Here is a 5,937-nt window from a genome sequence, read left to right as displayed (position 1 = left end):
CAGCAGCTCTACCCATCTTCTCTGTCTCAAGTTTAAATCTCTTTGACTTAGGATGTACTGCAGGCTTTTATGATCTGTGAAGATCTCACATTTTACCCCATAGAGGTAGTGCCTCCACATCTTGAGTGCAAAGATTACCGCTGCCATCTCAAGGTCATGTGTGGGGTAATTCAACTCATGCTTCTTTAACTGTCTAGAAGCATAAGCAATCACCCTCTCATTCTGCATTAGTACACAACCCAGTCCCACACGGGACGCATCACAAAAGACTGTAAAGTCCGCATCACTAGATGGCAGAGCTAACACTGGTGCTGAAGTCAACCTCTTCTTAAGCTCTTCAAAACTCTCTTCGCACTGGTCGGTCCACACAAACTTCTGATTCTTCCTGGTTAACCTGGTCAGAGGAGCTGCTATTTTCGAGAAGTCCTGAACGAACCTCCTGTAGTAACCTGCCAAACCCAAGAAACTTCTAATCTCTGTCACTGAAGTGGGTCTAGGCCAGTTAGCCACAGCTTCTACCTTCTTGGGGTCTACCTCTATACCATTTTCTGACACCACATGCCCCAAGAACGAAATGCTCCTCAGCCAGAATTCGCACTTGGAGAACTTGGCATACAAGCCATGTTCCCTCAAGGTCTGCAGAACCAACCTCAGATGACGGGCATGCTCCTCTGCAGTCTTGGAATACACTAAGATATCATCTATAAAGACAATAACAAAGTGATCCAGGTATTGACTAAACACTCTGTTCATGAGATCCATGATTGCTGTAGGGGCGTTGGTTAACCCGAACGGCATTACAAGGAACTCACAATGCCCGTATCTGGTCCTGAAAGCTGTCATTGGTATGTCTTCTTCTCTGATCCTCAACTGATGATACCCAGATCTCAGATCTATTTTGGAGAAACAACCCGCTCCTGCTAGCTGGTCGAATAGATCGTCGATCCTTGGCAATGGGTACTTGTTCTTGGTAGTGACTTTGTTCAACTGCCTGTAGTCGATACAAAGTCTAAGGGATCCATCCTTCTTTCTCACAAACAAAACTGGAGCACCCCAGGGTGAGGTACTCGGTCGGATGAAGCCCTTGTCTACCAGCTCCTGTAACTGCTCCTTCAACTCTTTCAATTTTGCTGGCGCCATCCTGTAGGGAGGGATAGAGATCGGTTGGGTTCCAGGCATCAGTTCTATCTCGAACTCTATTTCCCTAGCAGGTGGTAAACCTGGCAGCTCGTCTGGGAACACATCTAAGAACTCTCTAACCACTGGCACCGAGGCGGGCTCTCTAACCTGACTGCTAAGCTCTCTCACATGAGCCAAATACCCCTGACATCCCCTCCTGAGCAACCTTCGAGCCTGAAGGGCTGATATTAGACCTCTAGGTGTACCCCTCCTGTCTCCTCCTGTCTCCTCTGAAGACAACCTCAGACCCATCCTGACCTCTGAACCTGACTACCTTGTCCCTGCAGTCCAAGGTAGCACCATGGGTAGATAACCAGTCCATCCCTAGAATGACGTCAAAATCTGTCAAGTCTAGAACCACTAGGTCGGCGGACAAGCATCTTCCCTCAACAAACACAGGACTACACTGGTAGACTGACTCTTCCACTGATGGATCACACTTGGGTCCACTAACCCAGAGAGGACACTCTAACCCAGAAGTCATCAGACCAAACCTCTGGACGGCTCTCGGAGCAATAAAAGAATGAGATGCACCAGGGTCCATCAAGGTATACACATCTGAACAACCAATGATTAAGTTACCTGCCACCACGGTGTTAGATGCGTCTGCCTCCTGCTGTGTCATTGTGAAGATCCGTGCTAGAGCTGATGGACCTTCACCTCTGAAACCCGCTGAAGAAGAGGCTGCCCCTCTCCCTCTGCCTCTGCCACTGGCCTGAGTCATGGCTGGAGCTGCTGGCTGTGCTACACTGCCTGAGGCTGTCTGCTGGGACTGAGCCATCGGGACTGCTCTTGGACATTCTCGAGCCATATGCCCCTCCTGACCACATCTAAAGCAGGCGTTCGTCCCAAACCGACATACTCCCTTGTGTGGCCTACCACACCTCGCACAAACTGCATTATCAGCACCAGAGCTTGAGCCACTCCCAAATCCCAGACTGGACTTGACTTTGCTCCAAAACTTGTTCTTCTTACCCTTAGGTTTACCCCATCTCTTACTGCCTGAGGCTGCTGCACTCAGGGTAGAGGGATCTAACCTTCCCCCACCTGGAGTTTTTGAACCAGAAGGCTGTGCCACTGTCTGATTAACTGTCCCCTGAATGATGGCACTGGTCTCCATTTTCCTGGCCATATCTACTATGGCATGGAAGCTCTCCCTGTCCACGGACTGAATCAAGGAGGAATACCTGGAATGAAGTTTCATGACATACCTCCTTGACTTCTTCGAATCTGTATCCAGACTCTGCCCAGCAAAAGGCAACAGCTCCAAAAATCTGTCGGTGTACTCCTCTACACTCATATCCTCTGTCTGCCTCAACTGTTCAAACTCTATCATTTTCAGCTCCCTTGAACTATCGGGAAAAGCCCATCCTGCAAACTCGTTTGCAAACTCTTCCCAAGACAAGCTTTCCACTCTCGGGCTCACATAACTCTTAAACCACTCTCGGGCTTTCTTGCATTTTAATGTGAACCCAGCCATCTGAATGGCTCTACTGTCATCCGCCCCTAACTCCTCAGTAATAGTCTTGACCCTCTCAAGATACACAAACGGGTCATCACCTGACTCAAACTGGGGAGCACCCAGCTTCATGTATTCAGTCATCTTGACCTTGCTCCCACTGGCTAAGCTAGGTCTCGAAGGTTGAGTAACTGGGGCTGCTGGTTCTGTAGGTGGTGGAGGTGGTGCAACATTTTCTGAGGTAGGGTTTTCTGGATTTGGATAGTAAGGTGGGGGTGGATACATTGGGTATTGTGAATATGGTGGGTAGTATGGTGGGTATGGCATCTGTGTGGGATAAGGGGTGAAGCTAGGGTAATCCGATGTACCTCCCATCGAATACCCGGGATGTTGTGAGAAGTGTGGGTAGTGGGGTGGCTGAACAAATCCTGAGGCCTGAGTGCCTCCTTGGGACTCTCCCATTCCCTCTTCTGACATGCTAACTCCCAAACTGCCGTCCCTTCTCTGGTCTACATCCATATCATCCCCCATATCCTCTGACATTCCTCCCTGAACTGTTCCCCTCACTGATCTGCTCCTACCCAGATCCAGAGACCTTCTAGGGTCTCTTACTGCTCTTTCTCTGTTAGACCTACTAGACATTGCCCTAGGCAATGTAGGAGGACAGGCGCTCATGCCCTCATCTTCAGGTGGCACTCCAGTCAATCGTGCAGATCGACGAGTTCCTCTCATCCTGTTTTCTGAAAAACAGTACACATAGCACAAACATTAACATCATATGGTTCATGTGGGCACACATGAACCCGCATCACATACATCACATATCATAGCATATCATTAATGCACATGCATATTATCATGGCATTTCACATCATCATACAAGACAGGACTCCACATCCTATCCTAGTGGACATGATCTTTCCTATTGTGCTTGACCTTCTATAACATCTATGAGCCTGACACTCTAGGTCCGACCATATGAACCTAGGGCTCTGATACCACTCTGTAACGACCCAGAAATCGGACCGCTACCGGCGCTAGGATCCAGATCGGCTTAAGGCCGCCGGGACCCGTAGCAAGCCTGACATATAGCCTGTAAACCTGTATAATCCCATACATGATCAACAACATACATAAAAATTAAAACTTTTCTTTCCAAATACATCAACCAAACTCAACCTGTGCATATACATTAACATAACATTGATCCCTCTGTGGGATCTCATCAGTGCCCCCAATGGGTGGCATAACATATGTTGAGTTGGTTTACATAAACATTATAAAAGTCTCTACGATCATGTAATAAAAGGGATAACAATAATCTATGGTCAAGCACATCGCTAACCTCCATAAACATCATCTCATCACATATCCAACTGTACTTTTACATTACATCATAATCATTCATCATGTCCACGCTAACTATTACATAACCAAGACTTCATTACTCTATCCGGACTCCAGCTATATCCTGTACCTGCAAGCCTGGGGGTAAAGGGAGAGGGGTGAGCTAAAAGCCCAGTGAGCAGAACTATAAAACATATTAACACTATGCTCTATGAAATGCATCATAACACAGACAATTCACATAAGGGTTGGGTGAACTTGTCACCAATTAGTCCAAGCTAACTCTGTGCCAGGCCGTAGCATGGGGTCCTGGTCTTCCTGTCATAACATACATTACTTACCATTGCCCCAGGGCCTCCTCTGGGCTCCTGGTCTTCGAGTCCCATAACCGTGCCAGGCCGTAGAATGGGGTCCTGGTCTTTCCTTACTCTGTGCCAGGCCGTAGAATGGGGTCCTGGTCTTCCTGTCATGGACTAATTGGGTCATCCAGTATTCACCCACATCAACAACAATTGATGTAATGTGGCATATTCGTGAAAACTAATGCAATCATCCTATTGCATAATCATGATGCATGAAACATGATAAAACATTTAATTTCTCAATTTAAAAGATTAAGTTTAGTTCCACTCACCTCTGGCTGACTCTGACAACACCGAAGCAGCTGAACTCACTGCTGGGGTCCTCGGTTCCTCGGGTCCGAACCTACACAGGTGGACTCAAATGAGGGACCAAACAAACCTGAACATAACTATAAACTACTCCCCAAAAACCCCCTAAAACATCATGAAACAACCATAGAAAAACATGCAAAGGAGGCCTGGACATGGCACTTTCGGCGGCAGGTTCGGCGACTCCCAGACAGAGACGAAAGTCTCCTTTCGGGGGCAGGCTTCGGCAGCCGAAAGGCTGCCTCCCCAGCCATGTTCGGCGGCCGAAAGTCCTTCGGCTGCCGAACCTGGTTTCTGCCAAAGGGCAGAAACTTGGCTCCTTTTGCACATTTCGCCTCCCAACCTTCCAAACATGCATCAAACCTATTCTACAACACACAAACACAAGCATACATGTTCCTAGGGGCCTCAAACCATCATAAACCCCATCTACAACACATCAAGCATCCACATTGCTCAAGAACATACATTTATACCCAAAAACATGACCATAACCTAAACATGCATTCTAACCCATAGATCTACTCAAAACTTACTTAAAACATGCAATGAGCTTAAGATCGGCTCTTACCTCTTGAAGATCGAGAGAGAGAGATGACCTAAACTCGAAGTTGGGAGAGATTGGGTTCTTGAACCTCCAAGCTCCAAAACTTCGCTCAAAAGCTCAAATCTTCAAAACAAAGTTAAAACAAATGAAAATCTTGAAAGATCTAGAGGAAAAACATCAAAGATCGGTGAGGGACGGCGGAGAGCTCACCTTGGCCGAAAATGGGGAAAAAGCTCGCCCGTTTTCGGCTAAGGGACCCTTTTATAGTGGCTGGCCAGGCCACGTTCGGGGGCCAAACGTGCCTCCGCATGCATGCCATGTTCGGCGGCCGAACTTGAGGTTCGGTGGCCGAACCTGGACTTCCCTCACTTATGCCTTCGGGGGCCTAAGGCACACCCGAAATGCAAGCATGTTCGGCGACCAAACTTGAGGTTCGGCGGCCGAACCTGAGTTTTCCTCCAATGCTATTTTCATGCAAAAATCCATTTTCTTTCATGCTTAAAACATAAAACACATTAAAACATTTTACAAAAACATAGTTCTACCCTTCTAGAGGTCTCCGACACCCAAAATTCCACCGGACAGTAGGAATTCCGATACCGGAGTCTAGCTGGGTATTACAAGACAACTCTAACTGTAGACCTTCCTCAATGAGCTTGTAAAACTCCTTCACCACTGGCCTCCTTTCTGCCGATATGTGGGATAAACTGCCTAGTGACTTCCGGCTTAGGGCG

The sequence above is a fragment of the Manihot esculenta genome, chromosome 9 (genome assembly GCF_001659605.2).
Source record: "Manihot esculenta cultivar AM560-2 chromosome 9, M.esculenta_v8, whole genome shotgun sequence".
Lineage (NCBI taxonomy): Eukaryota > Viridiplantae > Streptophyta > Magnoliopsida > Malpighiales > Euphorbiaceae > Manihot > Manihot esculenta.
Note: the sequence above shows the minus strand (reverse complement) of the source record.